Source organism: Melozone crissalis, unplaced genomic scaffold (genome assembly GCF_028551555.1).
Source record: "Melozone crissalis strain CALT ecotype California unplaced genomic scaffold, PUWL_Pcris_2 ptg000155l_1, whole genome shotgun sequence".
Taxonomy (NCBI): Eukaryota; Metazoa; Chordata; class Aves; order Passeriformes; family Passerellidae; genus Melozone; species Melozone crissalis.
In genome coordinates, this window is record NW_026535926.1 from 1291351 (window position 1) to 1309455 (window position 18105).

Genomic DNA, 18105 nt, shown 5'->3' on the forward strand with positions numbered 1-18105 from the left:
AGGAGAGCCCAAGAGAAATTTTTCATCCCTTGATAGAAAAGGTAGGAAGTGACTTTTTTTGGTTTGGTTCTTTTTTCTTTATTATTTTCTGGAAATAAAAGTAATTAAGTATAGGTACTACTGGTCTGTTTCTTCCAGTAACAGGTGATAATAATAGTAGTAGTAATAATAAAAATAATAATAGAAATAATAATAACAGTAATGTAATACTAGTTAAACAGTCTTTATCCATTGAACTGGCCATTTCAAATCAAAACTTCTAAACACAAATCAAACCATCATCCTTGTAGAATCTTTCACAGCAGTGGGCTAAAGATCCTGGTTTTGTTGACAGGATTTATTGGTTCTGGAAGAACAAGAGGGAAGTAGAAGCCTAACTACTTCTAGCTCACAGACCCGTCCAGTGAACAGAGCTTTGTATTTTGATGGGCTTGTGATGACTTTGAAATCAATTGGTCATTACAGTAAAAAAAATTAATGTTTTTTTGAACGTGACAGCAGAAATAACTTTAAGCACCAACTTAATAATAATAGATCACCAATTTAAGTTAAAAATTCATGCTATACTATCAAAATTTAAAGGTAAGTGATTATGTATTAGGTGATGGTATAAAGTGTATGTTCTAATGTGTAGGATGTATGCAAAGATACATACATACCTGAAAGTCCTTAGAGGAAACAAATTTTTATGTTTGCTGTCTGACTGTTTATCATACAATATTTGGTTTTATTTCGCAGGGATCGGTGAATTTTAACTTTGGAGTCCTCTATGCTAAGGATGCTCAGCCTGCAGATGATGAAATGTTCAGTAATGGTGAGTTTTTCACTTTCTCTTTAATTGCTATGCTGATCTGAATAAGAAAAAAACAAAAGCAAGAGAAAAAAAAGGATGGTTTATTATTTTTTACACTGTTATGTTTGTTTCCTCAGTATTTGCTGCAGCTCTGCTTACCCAAGCTTTGGGTTCCTTCTGTCCCACAGGGAGTTGCCCTGTTTGGTTGCATCTGGTGAAATTCACCCTGAGACCTTACAGAAGTAGCTCAAACTACGTGAGAGCCATTTGCAGTTCCCTCCACACACCTGGAGAATGGGTGACGTTTCTGAGGATGTGGCAACTGTACTTCTATCAAAACTCAGTCTGTGAAATTTCTGGGGAAAACTCTTCGGTGACCTGAAGGGTTCAAACTCTGGTGAGAATCCAGTTATCAGGTGCTCACCTGGATGGTTCCAGCTCTTAAAGTGAACACTTGTACTCTTGCCCTGTAGTTTACATCCATTGTATTTTTGTTATTTTGCAAGATTTTATGTCTTTGCAAAATATCGTCCATTTCGCTCTTTGGAACCTCTCAGATTGTTCTTTGGTGTAGCGCCACCTCATGGGACACTTGGCTGCCGTCCTGAAGGGGATGGTCGCTAGAATTGTAAATTCTGGAGAGTTTGTAAGTCTTCTGTCCCCAGGGAGCTATCATGCTTTGTTTACTTTTGTTCTGTTGGTTAGGCGCTGCTTCTCATTGCAAGTATGAATTTCAAACTACCCTGTTCTCTTTTTAACTGTTTTCCTGGTTCTCTCCGTACGGCAGGGAAAGACTCTCGTATCCTTGTCTTCAGGCTCGGTGCTGTCCACGAAGATACGGAGACTAAAAAAATCATAAGAAGCAAAATATGACTGCAGGGAAAACAAGCTGGAGAGAACAAAAGGTGATATTGTTATCCTTACCCTGTATTAGAAACATCCAATGTGCTTTGATGCTGGCAGCTGCCAGGGGCTTGTTAGCTCTTTGTAGGCAGGTGTAGGTGTTCGCTTGTAGGTTTTTTCTCTGGACAAGTCAATTCAAACTTTGCTAAGCTTATATTTGCAGATTACTCTCTAGCACAGTCCAGCATGACATTTTTGAATGCTGTAAAAAAAACATGTTACTTGGAAATTGCTAATGATGAGAAGCTTTAGGGGAAAAAAAGATTTCAGGGTTGGGAGACGTGAGAAGAATTTTGTGGGGATGTTAGACTGAAGTAAAGCACACTTTAGGCTGGACTGGCACGCTGGCAGGTCCCCTATTAAACAGTAGTGCTGAGATTAGCCTGGGGGTTGCCCATTGTTTCTGTAGAAATCAGTGTTTCCTGGTCTTCAGAAGTAAGCTGCTTTGAAAAGCTGGAAGGTGCAGCATGGTGACAATCCGTGTGCTCTGGATTAAAAGTAGATTTCAGAAGGGTCCTAGGCTTTTGTCTTTTCCTAGAAGCCGATGTAATCCTATTGAGGAGTTTTTAATTCTGTGCTGCCACGTCATCGGTCAGGGCCCTGTTGTACTAATCATCATACAGATACAAAACAAAAAATCGGACCCCGTCCCAACCACTTAGAGCCCAGAACACGATTTCCTCGGGCTGCCATTTGTGTGCCATCGGCACTCACCACGGAAGCGAGCTGGGGATTGTTGCAGCTGCTGGGAACAAACCGCTCCTCGTCACACAGGAACGGAACTGGGACGACGCCTCGGCCAGCCCCTCTCTGCCATCGTCTCCTGAATCTGCAGCAGAGCAGTTCCGGTCCATCCGGGCACGTGTAATCCAGTTCCTGATGATCTGAGCGCACGGAGCAGCGCTCCGCTGCTGTGGGGGGCTCAGGGAAGGCAGAGTGTGCATTGTCATCTTCCTGAACCTGCAGACGAATCGAAGTGAGAAGCCACAGGGTGGAAATCAGTCGCATATATGCTAAACGAAACTTGCAGGTTTTTTTTAAGAATTGTTTCTGCTTGTTCTTTTTTGTGCTTCAGTGCTTCGAAAACCTCTCTTTAAAATCAGTTCAATTCATCAGTTGAACCTTTGTTTGCAGACCCTCAGTGAGCAGAATTTGTTGCAGACTCAGTGCACGCTGTGCCGGCCTCCCGGGAGTGTGAGGGGCTCACGTGTGCTACTTTTTGCTTTAGGACGCTCTGAGGTATTTATTCCTTTTGGGATACATGACGAGAATTGCCAAGAGAGGTAGTTACAAGGTATGACATGAGGAAAAAGCCTGTCTGGTTGGAACGTTGTTGCTGTCAAAAGTTAATTTTTCCTTCTTTCTTAGCCAGTAGTTAGCTTTTTGCTTAATTTTTGTGGTATCATTATTTTATTGTTTAAAAAATGGCTTCAAAATCACTTTGGTGGTTGGTGTTGGCCACCAGTACCTTGTTCAGATTTGCCTATTTGCTTGTAGCTAAAATGTTCGCATCCTGTTTATCATTCTATTTAAGAAACTGCTGCCCAGCCAACTAATAACTGAATATCCATCTGTCTGGGACACGGGGAGAGGATTTAGGTAACGTCTTTGTTCCCAGGAAAAGGTTCCAGTGTAGTTTCTAAATAGAGGAGAAGGGGATGAAGACGCGGGGCTCTGATGCCATTGGGGCACCCCAAGGTCCCCAGGAGCGGGAGCCCCGCTGCAGTGCAGGAGCAGGTATGTTCTCATGTAATACTGAACAAATTATAAATATAAATATGACAATTTAAGCATGAAAATATTTTTTAAAATAGTTAAACAAAGTGGGTTTTTTCATTTGTCAATAGGCAGTGTTTTGATTGTAAAAATTATAACTACAAATAATATAAAGGGAGAAATCTAAGTATAGAAATATAAATATATACAGATATATATAAAATTTAAACCTATAAGAAAAAATTAGTTTTAGCAGTAGATGTGATACCTAATATAAATCATAACTTAGATACTTTCCTAGAATTTTATATATATTATATATAATTATGAATATAATGCATCAAAAGAAACTATAAATATAAATGTGAATATAATTATACAAAAGTATAAAAATATTTCAATATCGTTCAAAAGAAGGCTTTTTTTGTGTTTATTTGGTTAGAGACAGGGGTTTTATTTGGAATCATAGAAGTAGAAATCTAAATATAGAAATATACAGTCAATAAAGAAAGGTATTTATAAGAACACGACTGAACGACGCCGCCTTCAGCCGAATGGAACGAGCTCAGCCGAACCAAGGCGAGACCGGCCGAACCTGACGGGCTCGAGCGAACCTAGGCCAGGCTTGCGAGGTTGCCTGAACGGAGCCGAGCTCGGCCGAACCGAGCCCGCCGCTCTCGTGCGCGCTAATTAGCGCGAGTGCTAATTAGCACAGCCCAATGAGCTCCTGTGCCACCCCGCGCTCCCGGTCGTGTCGGTACGAAGGCCGGGCCGCCCGCGTGACGCGGCAGCAGGAGAGCCCCGAGCCGGGCGAGTTTAACGTGAGGCGGCGCCGCTTGCCCGCCCTCGGGGAGGCGAGCCGAGCCGAGCTCAGCCGAACGCGCAGAGAGCGGCTCCGAGTTCGGCCGAAGCGAGCCGGAGGGACGAATGGAGCCGAATGCGGCCGTCAATAGCCGAGTTTAGCCGACAATAGCCGAGTTTAGCCGACAATAGCCGAGTTTAGCCGACAATAGCCGAGTTTAGCCGAAGAGCCGACTGGAGCCGAGTGACTCCGGAGCGAGCCCAGCTCCCCCGAGCGCAGCCTCCCGGGCAGGGCGAGGCGCCGGGCCGGGCTCGGGGTGCAGCCGGGGCTCTGTGAGGCTTCCCCGCCTGTCCCTCTCTCTCGCCCTCCTTCCTTCTCCCCGTATTCGCCTTCTCTCGCTCCCTTTCCCCCATTCCCTCTCCCCCCACAAGCCCGGCTCCTTCCTGTCCAGCCCCTTCCCCGCTACTCCCTTTCTCTTCCCCGTTTCTGCCTCCTCTGTCCACCCTCCCTCTACCCCCCTCCCGGGCTTTCCCTTCCCGTGCCGCTTTCCTGCACAGCCCGCCCTCCCTCGCCGCCCTTTGTCATGCCCTGCTCTCGCTCCTCTCTTCCGGTGCCCGCTTTCCTTCTTTGCCGCGCAGCCGCGGGGCTCGGGGTGCCGGAGAATGAAGGCCCGAGGGTATGGGGGTTCATCCGTGGTGCTGTTAACACAGTCAGAATGGCTCAGTGACTCTGTGCCAGGCTGGTGTGGCCTCAAAGGCTGCCCCTGCTGCTGGCAGAGTGTGTGAAGCGTCTGCTGAGCGGGCAGCGGCATCCCCCTGAACACCTTCTCGCAGCAGGGACGGAGATGGAGCCAGCCCAGCGCGTGGAAATGGATCTCTCCAGCTGAACGCTCAGGTGAAGCGAGCAGAGAACTTGCCCAGCATGAACCAGGTGAGCTGCACGTCTCCAGGGTAATGGTTCTTGCACCTTCAGAGCCACAGTGTCGCTGAGCTTTTTTTTTCCCCAGGCTTTCCATCACCTCTCAAACAGACGAATGCTCCCCTTGGAGGCTGCTGTGCCCTGGGGAGCCTGGCAGGTGGCCCCGTTGGTGAGAGGAGGGCAGCTGCAGGCAGGCAGCCCCCAGGAAAACACGGGAGTTTCAGTGGTTTCTGATGCCTGAGGAACGGGGAGATGGCGTGAGCTGAGCAGGAGTTAAGCACGGTCGTACAGAGGCCTGGCTGTTATGATTTAAGATGGCTTATTGAATATCTGTAGTTTCTATAGATATTTGTATATCTGTCCAAGTAGGATATAGAGCCTTGTGCAGGAGAAAAAGAACTCTTGATGTAAGATATGACCTGGGGGAGGCATCATGCCAGGCTATCCCTTCCAGATTTGGACGGCTTCAGTGTCTTGTGTGGCATGATGGGAAGTTCTGAAAATTAAGATTTCCTCTTTGGTGCGGGTCAGATGGGTGACGCCTGGCAGCTCGTGCACTGCCACTGTGCTAACCTGTGTGCCTCTCCTTCCCTCCCTGCTCCACAGGCAGCGCAACACGGGAGCAGCAGGGAGAGCTGGCTTTGTCCTGGAAGATGCAGGAGCTCGCGGTGGATATCTGAGCCTGCAGCTCCAGGCTGCCGCACGACGCAAGGGCTGCACACACCCAGAGCGTACAGGTACTGTCACAAACGTGGGCTGTCGTGGCTGAGCCCTCAGGAGCTGGCGGTGCCAGCTGGGAGAAGAACAGTAGCTTCCAGCCTTTTCTTTTGTCTGCGTTTCCCGTGTTCAGTCAGTCTGATTACTTCTGGGCATTGCCCAGCAGGGTGTGAAATGCTTCCAGGGCTAAAGGGGGAAAAAAAGGGAAACACAAACTATAATCCAACCTCAGGAGGGAGAAGGCATCTGTCAGGACAAACTCTTAAGAGAAATGGGATGAAGAATACTTGTTTATTCGGTCTTTGGTATGTGTAGCTAGTTCAAAGAGGTCTCCCAGTCCTTCCCATTAGCAGAGCAAAGGAAGAGCAGCAAAGCCCTCAGGCTAAGCCATTAAAAGCAGCAGCAGCAGCTTTGTGTGCTGGAGTGTGGCAGGCATTCCTAGGTTTACTTTTTGGTTTTGCATCTAGCAGTGGTAGAAGAAAGTTCTTTGCAAGGTGATAGTTCCAGCCTTGTATTGAAATGTGAGCAAAGAGGAACTTTCTCAGTTGGATTGGGGTTTATTCACAGCACTTGTAAACAGAGTTAACATTCAGATAACATGTGCAGGGAGTGTGTGCTGTGGGTTAGCACAAGTGACAAAGGAAGTGGGACAGGGCACTTTCCCCTTCAAGGTACTGGTTTTTTTTCTGGAAGAATGACGTGAGAGCAGAAAAGTTGCAATGGCATTGCAGTTCCCTGCACAGAATATACCCAGGGAGGTGAAGCACAGCCCAGTGGTGCCATTCACCTGCGCCCCAATGGGGAGCATCAGTGAAGTGAGGAGGACTGAGGAGCTCTCCCCTTGAGCAATCACAACAGTCATGTCAACGAGTGTCACCCTTTTCCAGACCACTGGCATGTGCTTGGGGACAATAACCTGTGTTTTTTACAGCCAGGTCTTCTGAGCCGCTGCTCACTGCTCGCAGTGAAAAGAAACTTGTGTACAGGCACTCTGCAAAATTGCCACCTCAGATGCCACTGAAGCACAGCTTTGGCTTTCAGGCATCTCCCCTGCAAGCTGTCCCTTGCGGCGTTTCCGCACTGGGTTCATTGTAAATTCATTCCTCCCATTTTTTATTTGTAATTTCCAAAGAATATCAGTCGACTTTTACGGCCTCTTCAGGGCTCCCCAAGCTTCATACCACACCTAAATGCTCGTTTTCACTGCCTGAAGGGCTTCTCTCACCCGAGTGATTCTATGAATTTGGCCTGTACTTCAGCTGAAGGGGAAAGCTGTACATTGATTTTGGAGAAAAAGATTTGACTGTCCAGCTGTAAATTTATCTTGTGTTTTGCCTTCCAGGTTCGCTCGTATTGTAATTTGCAAATGGCACGGCAAATGCCACGAGAGCAGCTGGTGAAGGTGGCTCAGAAGCAATGACAAGAATGTGCTGCAAAGTTGGGTCCAGCAGTCCAGCTTCCCGACACGGTAGGGCAGGCACACCTTTTGATAAAGCATCAAACGCTGTAGTTTTTATTCTTGGTGTTTGTCTGCGCTCCCATTCTGATCACCCCTTGAAGTATTATTTTTCAAAATGATATCTAGGAGAGAAATCATGTTTATTCAGGGGGAGCCATAATTTTCATCTGTTCCAAATGCACCAGGTGTGTTTTAAGGCCTGCACACACAGCAAGAGCTGCAGAGCTTGTTGTGCAGTTTCCTGCAGCACTGATTCATTCTGTATTCCAGTAACCATGCCCTGGGCTGCCAGCCAGGCTCAATGCCAGGAGCGGGAGGAGCAGACCCGAGAGGTTCTTTGGGTGGAGCCCAGCCAGGTTTCAGGCAGCCCGCAGAGTCTGCCCTTGCAGTCCACGCCGGTCTGCTGTTGCCATCTGCTGGAAAAATCCCTAATGGATATTTCCAAAGGTGGGGAGGAGCATCCGCTCCTGTCACGGACCTGCTGGGGGCTCTTTGCCCTCTGGCTCCGTGCGCTCTGCCCAAGAACAGCGTGTGCAGCAGGCTGTCACCGCTCTCTGCAGGGTGAAGCACCTTCAGCCAAGGTCAGTGCAAGAGCAAAACAATCCTGCCAGTAAAGCCTGCTACTAGAGAGGCAAACAATGATCCTTCCAAAGGAATTCATCCTTCTTCTCCCTTACAACTCTCCTGTGTCATCACACCGCAGAATGGTTTGGGGTGGAAGAGATCTTGAAAACGACCTAGTTCCACCTCTGTCCTGGGCAGGCTCACCTTCCTCTGGGCCAGGGTGCTGTGCTGTCGCAGATCAGGTGGCAGATCTGTGGAAATTGTAATGATATTATTAAGGCGTGTCTCTTATTGCCTTGCCATTCGTGAATCCCGAGGCTGTCTTGTCCTAGTTTAGCTTTCTGATGTGGAGGAGCAGAACTGCCAACTGATATGGAATTTGGTGCTCTCTGTGGAGTGACATCCTGTAAAATTTCTGTCCCAGGAATGCTGTCACGATGGCTCTGCTCCATAGAGAATGACACGGCCTGATTGTCAGCAATTTTTGCTTCTGCAATAGTGTAAAAATGCTAAAATTTGAACACGGCTTATTATTTCAAAAGAGAATATTTTAAAACTGGAAGAGATAGCTGAAATTACACCTGAAAGGTAGCAAGAGCAAATACATAGAATATTTCTCCCTGTTTGTAGATATACTTTTCATTCAAAATTATGCTGATGGGGATATGCTTTTATGTATTTAGTGACTTTACAGATTTCTTCCCCGAGTTTTTTGAGTTCATAGAATCATGGAATAATTCAGGTTGGAAGGGGCTCTAAAGATCACCTCGTTCCAAGCCTGGTGCCGTGGGCAAGGACACGGTTCCATGGACCAGGTTGCTCTGAGCCTGATCCCAGAGCACCAATGGGCCTTGGAACACTTCCAGGGATGGGGCAGCCCCAGCATGTGTGAGCAACCTGTGCCAGGCAGGTGCCAGAGGAGGAAGAAAGCCCTTCCCAGCTGGAGCAGAGGCTGCTGCAGCTTGGCGCAGCCTCGTGTCACCGAGCGTGTGAGACAAAAGGGCCCTTCCCGTGGAGGGAGAACGGCACTGAAAGATCTTTTTTGGGAGGAGCGGAGCCATGGAATGCCAAAGCAGCCTTCAGTTCTTGCAGCAGAGTTGGGAACAACTGGAAGCAGGAGCAGAGCTGGCCTGGTGCCTGGCAGCTCTGCAGGCAGTGGGGATGGAGAAGGTGCAGTTGTCTGTCTTCTTGGCTGAGTCTTGAAAAATGAGGCACTTTTCTGTAGTTCCTTTTCAAGCATTACGTGGCAGTTGCCCCTAGAAGTCCAAAGGCAGCTGTTTTTTTAGCAGAAGGAAGTCAGGAAGAGGCAAAGCAGGCAAAGACATCAGATAAGTCTGGATAAAAATCTTGGCTAAGCTGTTTTTTCCCCCTCCTCCAAACAGGCAATTCTGAAGCGCTGAGCAGAGATCTGCCCCCGGGAGGCAGAGCAGAGCCGATCTGTGAGAGCTGACACGGGAGCTGTGGTGAGGACAGCTGCTCCCCTGCCTCGGTGTGGGACCTGCTGAGCTGCCGTTCCTGTGCTGGGAGTGTTTCTCCTCTCATGCAGGCAAGCCAGAGAGCTCCTAGGGAAGGAGCAGGTAAGGTTGAAGTGCCGAGATCTCCCCGGTAAGAAGTGCCGTGACAAAAGGAAATGGCCTCAAGTTGCAGCAGGGAAGGCTCAGATTGGCTTTGAGGACCAATTTGTTCACTGAAAGGGTGGTCAGGCATAGGAGCGGGCTGCCCAGGGCAGTCCTCATTCCTGGAGACATTTGAAGCATGGCAAGATGTGGTGTTTAGGGACCTGATTTGGGTGGGGGCTTGGCAGTGCTGGGGCAGCAGCTGGGCTCAATGGCCTTAGCAGGCTTTTGCAGCCTAAAGGATGCTATGGTTCTGGAAAGCCTCGACCCCTCTGGCTCCGACACAGCACCTGGATGCTGACGGAAGGAGGCTGGTCATGGAGCCTGGAGGTGCCTGTGCCACAGGGAGGGAGAGGACAAGGCAGCGTCACCTGCAGGGAGGGTCTCGTCCCCAGAGAGCGGCCAGTGACTCCATCCGTGCCCGGGGCTCTGGGTGCACCCTCGGGGTGGACACCTGCCCTCAGGTTTCCCTCTGGGCACCCGGGGAGGGAACCGGGTCCATCCGTGTGGCAGCTCCAGGGCCTGCAGGCTCTGGGGCCCTGCAGCCGTGCGCCCTGTCACAGGGCGGCAGGGACGTGACGCTGCCCGGCCGCGCCGCTGGCCTGGGATCCTTGCTGCTTTCCTCCCGATCCCACATGGCTGTAGCAGCAATCTTGTGTCTTTTCTTTAAAAGTGTCCTTGGGAGAGTTCAAAGAGAGGGTAATTAGTTATGTCAAAGCCTACAGATTTGACCTGTTGGCACTCAAGAGAAAAGACAAGAACCTGCTTAGCATCCTTGTGCCTGGAAGTCATTGTGACCCAGGGAAGTGAGGAAGGGGCTGGCCGAGGTCACTGAGGCTCTGAGATGGAGGTGAGTTTGCATTCCAGTTGATTGGAACGGAGGCTCATCAGAAGTTTCCTCGGCTATCCAAGGCACAGAGCCCTGGAGGCAAGTGAGCCTGAGCTGCTGCACGCTTGCTGTGAGCTTTGGGGTGAGGGTGCATCGTTGCAGGCCTGGGATGGATTGAAATGCGCTGAGGAAAGCAGCGGGAGGGAGGGAGGGAAATGCTCTGTTAGCTTGTGCCAATTCTTCTGTCAGACTCATCACGGCGGGACAGCGTGAAGACTGAAAGTGTGAGAAGATGTGGAGGGGAAGAGAGAATCTGACGGGAGCAGCGAACGCACGAGTGCACGAATTTTGCTTTTTGCTTGGATGTAAACTCAGGAGTTGAAAGGAATTTGGGAGTGAGAAGGGACATTTCAGAAGGAGAAGAAGAAAAAGAGGTTGTTGTTGTTGTTACAGTCCTGGCAAAATCTTTTGTTCTAGCTAATAAAAGAAGTTAGTTTAAGAAATAAAAAGAAAAAAATGTAGTGTTTTTTTTTTTACTTGACTATTATATTCATTGGTGGTATATGGTGTGTTGTTTTATTTCTTGGTATTATTAACTCTGTGTAAATTGTTTTTTGAGTGAAGCTGACTTTCTGGATGGGTTGGTTTGTATTTGAGGCAGCATTAATTTCAATAGGATTGTTTCATAGATTTCTGATGGGTATTACTGGGATTTTGGTTTTGTTTGCTGTATGTATAAACATAGAGCTTTGGTAGGGCCAGCTGGGCTGCTGGAGTTTTGGGTGTGAATTTATGAGATGGCTTTTGTTAAATGCAGATTTTAATTTTTGAAATGTTTTTCAATGTAGTGGTTTTAAGGTGGTTTTTAAGAATTCATTGTTTTGTTTTCTGTTGTTTGTAGTTGGTGTATGATAAGGGATGTGGTGTGACTTCTTGAACGCTATGGTTTTAGTGTTCCTAAGTTCTGATTTCTTTCTGGTTTGATAGTTGTTTTTTTTTTTATTTTTTGGGACAGGGGCATTTATATGGTGGGTTTTTATAGGCAATACGTTTTTTAATTTAGGTAGTGATATTTTTTAGTATTTTAATAGTTTAGGTTTTTGATTTTCATGGTTTTAATTATTTTTTTTAATTTTTTCAAATAACTTTTCTAGATGATAGGTTATTATTTGTGCATTAGCATAAACGTAGAGCTTTGGGGACTTTTTTTAGTAATGTTTAGGGTCAGTTGTACAGTTTTGAGTCTCGTGAGTTGGTTTGATTTAATTTTTACTGGGTGTTTGTTTTTATTAGCAGTTGTGTCATTTTCAAGGTGTATTTGAGTTTTTTGGGGTTTTTGAGATACTGGTTTAGGAGGAAGTTTATGATGAGAATGTGCGGAGGTTTTGGGCTACTTTATAGTGGGGTTTAATATTTATTGACAGTTAGGTTTATTTGAGTTTTTATTAGGGTTCAATGACGTTGTGGGACGTTTGTTCCGTTAGTAATAGCAATGGGTTTTGTTTTGATGTGCTGCGATGGGACGAGCGTGTGCTGCGTGCCGGTGCTGACAAAGGTGCGGTATTGTTGTGGTTCTGGTGCGTGAGGTTAATGAACTTGTATGGTTTAATATAGAGGTGAAAATAGAAATAAATATACATTTAAAAATAAATATAACATTAGAGTGGTAGACATAAATATAGATAACAGATACATACATAAAACTATAATGCGTGGTATATAATTGTAATATATTATCATATAGATTAATGATAGTCTGTTATATATATATATACACAAAGATATATAAATATAGATTATAAATATAAAAACATTTAAATAGAGTTAAAATAAATGGGGGGGTGTTATTAGGTTGTAGGCTGGGGTTTTTAAATAAATGATAGCAATAAAATATCAATTCAGATATACAAATATATTTATTTAAATTAAATATTTATAGAGATTTGTATTTGTATATATAAGTAAAAAAAATATAATACAGAAAATACATATCTATTATATTAGAAGGTATTCTCTCTAATATATATAATATCTATGAATATAATAAATAAAAATATCTATATAAATATCATTATAATTTTGAAAAATAAATTTACCTGCTACATTTTAAATCTGGTTCACATAAAGGGGTGTCCTTGGTTTTTATTTGGTTAGAGGCAGGAGTTTTATTTGAAATAATGTAAGTAATATAGAAATGTGGATCTTAAGATAGAAATATATAATAAATATATAAAGAGAAATTGCTAAAGTATTAATACAAATTTATATATAAATATATGGAAGTAATATGAAGAGTTGTAGTATAGAATATAAATAATATTATATGGCAATATAAATTATAAATGGGAATATAAATATAGAAATATGTAAATATAGCTTAAAAAAAAGGGAATGTTTTGGCTTTTATTTAAGTAGAGGCAGGGGGTTTTTTTTGAATATTGTAAGTGTTACAGAAGTAAAAATCTTGACGCAGAAATATATAATCAATGTATAAAAATATGTATAAAAATTCATAAATAACTACTCGCATCAGATGTAATATAGAATATAAATTTGTTTATAACTTGACATTGATAAAGATAAATGTATAAGTAAGCAATAGACATTAATATACATGATAAATACAAATATGAATATAAAAATCAGACATAAGGATAAAACCTATTTAAATATTGTTTAAAAGAAAGGGTTGGGGTCTTTTTTATTATTGGGTTTGAGGCAGGGTTTTTATTTTAAATAATATGAATGTAGATATTATTGTTATATATTTCTAAATATTGAGATATACAATCAAGATCTAAATATATATATAAACACAAAATATTAGCAAATAGAAATAATAGGAAGAGATGTAATGGAGAATACAAATAAGAGTATACGTTAGTATACATTTTAAATGTAAATGTGAATATGAACCTGAAAAATAGAGTTTTAAAAAGTATTTAAATACAGTTGAGAAGACTGGGGTTCTTTTTGGCTTTAATGTGGGTAGAGGCAGGGGTTTTATTTTAAATAATGTAAGTGTTGCAGATGTAAAAATCCTAACACAGAAAGATATAATAAATATATAAAGATATGAATAAAAGTATATAAAAAATATAAGTAATAGGAACACATGTAACATAGAATATAAATTATAACTAAATCGCTAAATAGAAATGCAAAATCGATCATACATCAGTAAACATTTTAAATACAAATTTGAAAAATATTTTTTTTAAGATTTTAAATACAGTTGAAATGAAAGGGGGTTTTATTTGCCATGTATGGGGTAGAGGCAGGGGTTTTGAGTACTGTAAGTGTTACAGAAGTAAAAATCCGAACAGAAATATATACTTACTATGTAAAAATATGTATAAAAATATACAAATAAATTTAAGTTTTAGGGATATATGCAATATGGAATAGAAATGTATTCATAAAAACAAATGTATAAATGGACAGTATACATCAATATACATTATTGATAGAAATGTGAATATTAAAAGGAAAAAAACCTTTTTTTAAATTTTTAATTTTCTTTTTTTTAAGAAATTGTTGTGGTTTTGTTTTGTTTTTTTTTATCCTATTAGATTAGAGGCAGAAGTTTATTTTTCCTCTTCGCGGTTGTTTTGGGGCATTTATTTCAGAGCAGTTTTCGGCGGGGGCCTCCCCTGTTCTTTTTCGCCGCCTTCCCTGCCCGCAGCCCCGAGGCGCGCTGCGCCCCCGGCTGGGGCGTGCGGCAGTGCTGCCGCCTTGTGGGCAGAGCGCGGTACTGCAGCCCTGCACCGAGAAGCCGCCACCTTGGGAGTGGCGCATCGCGGATGTCGCGGACTTTTAATTGACCTTCTCATCATGGCGGCGAAAAGGGCGGGGAAGTGGAGGACCGGGGTTGGTCTAAGTGGACTGCCTGCATGGAATACCGACGCCGGCGCGGCCCCGGTGGTATTTTCTGTGGCATTTCAAGTGTACCCGATACGGGCCGCGGGCTCAGCGGCGCCGCGGGCGGGCGTATTTTGGCGGGTTTGTGCCAGGCATGTGGGTTAAACGCCTCGCTGTGCCGGGGTCCTCTGACGGCCGCTTTCGCGCCCTGAGGGAGCCGAGCCGGGCCGAATTGTTCCGAAGAGCCGAAGAGCCGAGTGTGGCCGAAAAGAGCCGAGTTTACCCGAAGAGCCGAGGGAAGCCGAAAAGAGCCGAGTTTACCCGAAGAGCCGAGGGTGGCCGGAAACAGCCGAGTTTACCCGAAGAGCCCAGTGCGGCCGAAAATAGACGAGTGTGGCCGAAAACAGCCGAGTTTACACCAAGAGCCGATGATAGCCGACTGGAACCGATAGCCGAATGTGGGCGACACTGGCCACATTTAGACAATGTGCTGAATATGACCGAATTTAGCCGAACCGTGCCGAGTTCGGCCGAAGAGCCGAACTGAAACGACTTTAGACCAAGAGCCGAACCAAGCCGAATTCAGCCGAGTTTCATTAAACAGAACCGAACAACGCCGCAGCCCTCTGCCTGCAGTGCGCCTGTGCAGACGGCAGGGATCGCTGTGCCTGCAGTGCTCCGGGGCAGACGGCAGGGGGCGCTGTATAAAGTAAGTATATAATATCAACTATCTATAAGAAGGAATAAAAGCTCTATGTCACGTGCAGCAGTATAGAAAATTTCAGGCTCCCAGGGAATAAATAGTTTTCTTTAAATCATTTTCGTTTTGGAGGTTTTTTTACTCCCAGGTAGCCTGAAAGCTACTACTGGTGCTTTTTTTATTCCAAAGCTAGAAAGGAAAACCAAGATTAGATATACAGGGAAAGAAAGAAAGAAAAGAAAAAAAAGAAAATAAGGAAAGGAACTGAAAGGAAGAAAGAAAGGACAGAGGGGCCAGCTGTCTGTCATCTGAAATTCTGCATTGCACAGGATGCCTCCCAGACGCCAGCTGCCAGCACTGCAAAGTCAGGCTGCTTTGAAGGTTCAAAATGTCCCCAGCAACGTGCCATCAGGAACCTGAGCTGGTGAGTTACACTTACCTGGGGCAATGGGGGGCATTTGCGTCCAGTGCCCGGGGGCCCTTAGTGGCCGGCTGGCTCCTCATATTCTGCATTGCACAGGATGCCTCCCGGAACCCAGCTGCCACCACCGCAGTGTCTGGCTGGTTTGAGGGTGCCAAGTGGCCCCAGCAATGTTCCATCAAGAACCTGAGCTGGTGAGTTACACTTCCCTGTGTAAAGGGCGGCGTTGGTGTCCAGGAATCAGGGGCCCTTAGTGGCAGGCTGCCTGCTGAAACTCTGCATTGCGCAGGATCCCTCCCAGACCCAAGCTGCCACCACCGCAGGATCTGTCTGGTTTCAGGATCCCAAATGGCCCCAGCAATCTTCCATCACGAACCTGAGCTGGTGAGTTACCCTTACCTGTGTAAAGGGCAGCACTTCTGTTCAGAGGTCAGGGGCCCTTTGTGGCCGGCTGCCTGCTGAAATTCTCCATTGCGTAGGATGCCCCCCGTACCTAAGCTGCCACCACTGCAGAGTCAGGCTGGATTTTAGGTCCCAAATGGCCCTGTCAATCTGCCATCAGGAACCTGAGCAGGTGAGTTACACTTCCCCGCGTAATGGGCGGCATTGGTGTCCAGGGTCCTGGGGCCCTTAGTGAACGCCTGGCTCATGAAATTCTTCACTGCGCAGCATGACTCCCAGCCCCAAGCTGCTTCCTGTGCTGAGTTGAGCTTGTTTGAGAGTCCCAAGCCCCTCAAGCAATATGCCACAAGGAACCTGGGCTGCTGAGTTTTGCTTAACTGGAGAAAGGGTCAGCCTTAGTTTTCAGGAGCCTCTGGCCAAGAGGGGCGGGCCGTCTGCCTCCTGAAATTCTGTATTGCGCGGGATGCCTCCCGGACCCACGCTGCCACCACCGCAAAGTCAGGCTGGTCTGAGGGTCTGAAATGTCCCCAGCAATCTGCCATCAGGAACCGGAGCTGGTGGGTTACACTTACCTGGGGTAATGGACGGCATTAGTGTCCAGGGCGCAGGGGCCCTTAGTGGCAGGCTGCCTGCTAAAACTCTGCATTGCGCAGGAGGCCTTCTGGACCCAAGCTGCCACCTCGGCAAAGTCCGGCTGGTTTGAGCGTCCCATATGGATCCAGCAATCTTCTATCAGGAGCCTGGGCTGCTGAGATTTCTTTTTCTGGGAAAGGGCTGGCCTTGTTGTTCAGGAGCCCTTGCCTGGAGTGGCCGGCAGCCTGCTGAAATTCTGTCTTGTGCAGGGTGCATCCCAGGCCCAAGGTGGCACCAGTTCAAACTCCCGCCGCTTTGTCCTCGGCACGTGTCCCCTGCTACCTGCCATCAGGGACCTGGGCGTCTGAGTTACACTTACCTTTTTAAGGGACTAGCATTGGTCTTCAGTCCCAAGGGCCCTTAGTGGCTGGCTGCCTACAGAAATTTCGTATTGCGCAGGATACCTCTGAGACCCAAGCTGCCACCTGCGTAAAGTCAGGCAGGTTTGAGAGTCCCAAGTGACTCCAGCCACCTGCCATCAGGAACCTGAGCTGGTGGGTTACGCTTACTTGTGTAAAGGGCAGCATTTCTGTTGAGAGCCCAGGGGCCCTTTGTGGCCGGCTGCCTCCTCAAATTGTGCATTGCGCAGGATGCCTCCCGGACCCAAGCTGTCACCGCCGCAGAGTCTGGCTGGTTTGAGGCTCCGAAATGTCCCCAGCAATGTGCCATCAGGAACCGGAGCTGGTGAGTTACACTTACCTGGGGTAATGGGCGGCATTAGTGTCCAGGGCACAGGGGCCCTTAGTGGCCGGCTGTCTGCTCAAATTCTGCATTGCTCAGGATGCCTCCCAGCACCAAGCTGCCACCTGTACCTAGTTGATCTTGTTTGAGACTGCAAAGCACCTCCAGCCATCTGAAACTAGGAACCTTGGCTGCTGAGTTTTGCTTTCCTGGGAAGAGGGACTGCACTAGTGTTCAGGAGCCTCTGGTCCAGAGGGGCCAGCTGTCTGTCATCTGAAATTCTGCATTGCACAGGATGCCTCCCAGATGCCAGCTGCCAGCACTGCAAAGTCAGGCTGCTTTGAAGGTTCAAAATGTCCCCAGCAACGTGCCATCAGGAACCTGAGCTGGTGAGTTACACTTACCTGGGGCAATGGGGGGCATTTGCGTCCAGTGCCCGGGGGCCCTTAGTGGCCGGCTGGCTCCTCATATTCTGCATTGCACAGGATGCCTCCCGGAACCCAGCTGCCACCACCGCAGTGTCTGGCTGGTTTGAGGGTGCCAAGTGGCACCGGAAATGTTCCATCAAGAACCTGAGCTGGTGAGTTACACTTCCCTGTGTAATGGGCGCCATTGGTGTCCAGGGTCCTGGGGCCCTTAGTGAACGCCTGGCTCATGAAATTCTTCACTGCGCAGGATGACTCCCAGCCCCAAGCTGCTTCCTGTGCTGAGTTGAGCTTGTTTGAGAGTCCCAAGCCCCTCAAGCAATATGCCACCAGGAACCTGGGCTGCTGAGTTTTGCTTAACTGGAGAAAGGGTCAGCCTTAGTTTTCAGGAGCCTCTGGCCAAGAGGGGCTGGCCGTCTGCCTCCTGAAATTCTGCATTGTGCAGGATACCTCTGAGACCCAAGCTGACACCTCTGTAAAGTCAGGCAGGTTTGAGAGTCCCAAGTGACTCCAGCCACCTGCCATCAGGAACCTGAGCTGGTGGGTTACGCTTACCTGTGTAAAGGGCAGCATTTCTGTTGAGAGCCCAGGGGCCCTTAGTGGCCGGCTGCCTCCTCAAATTGTGCATTGCGCAGGATGCCTCCCGGACCCAAGCTGTCACCGCC

At 46.7% G+C, this 18105-nt stretch overlaps 1 long non-coding RNA gene across 1 annotated transcript; it reads left to right on the forward strand.

The window, feature by feature from the left end:
- Window positions 1-736: 736 nt before the first annotated feature.
- On the forward strand, window positions 737-10788 carry LOC128948753 (uncharacterized). Its single transcript, XR_008484156.1, has 4 exons — window positions 737-814; window positions 931-1190; window positions 1581-1698; window positions 10567-10788. It is a non-coding gene; the product is annotated as an uncharacterized LOC128948753 (long non-coding RNA).
- Window positions 10789-18105: the final 7317 nt, after the last annotated feature.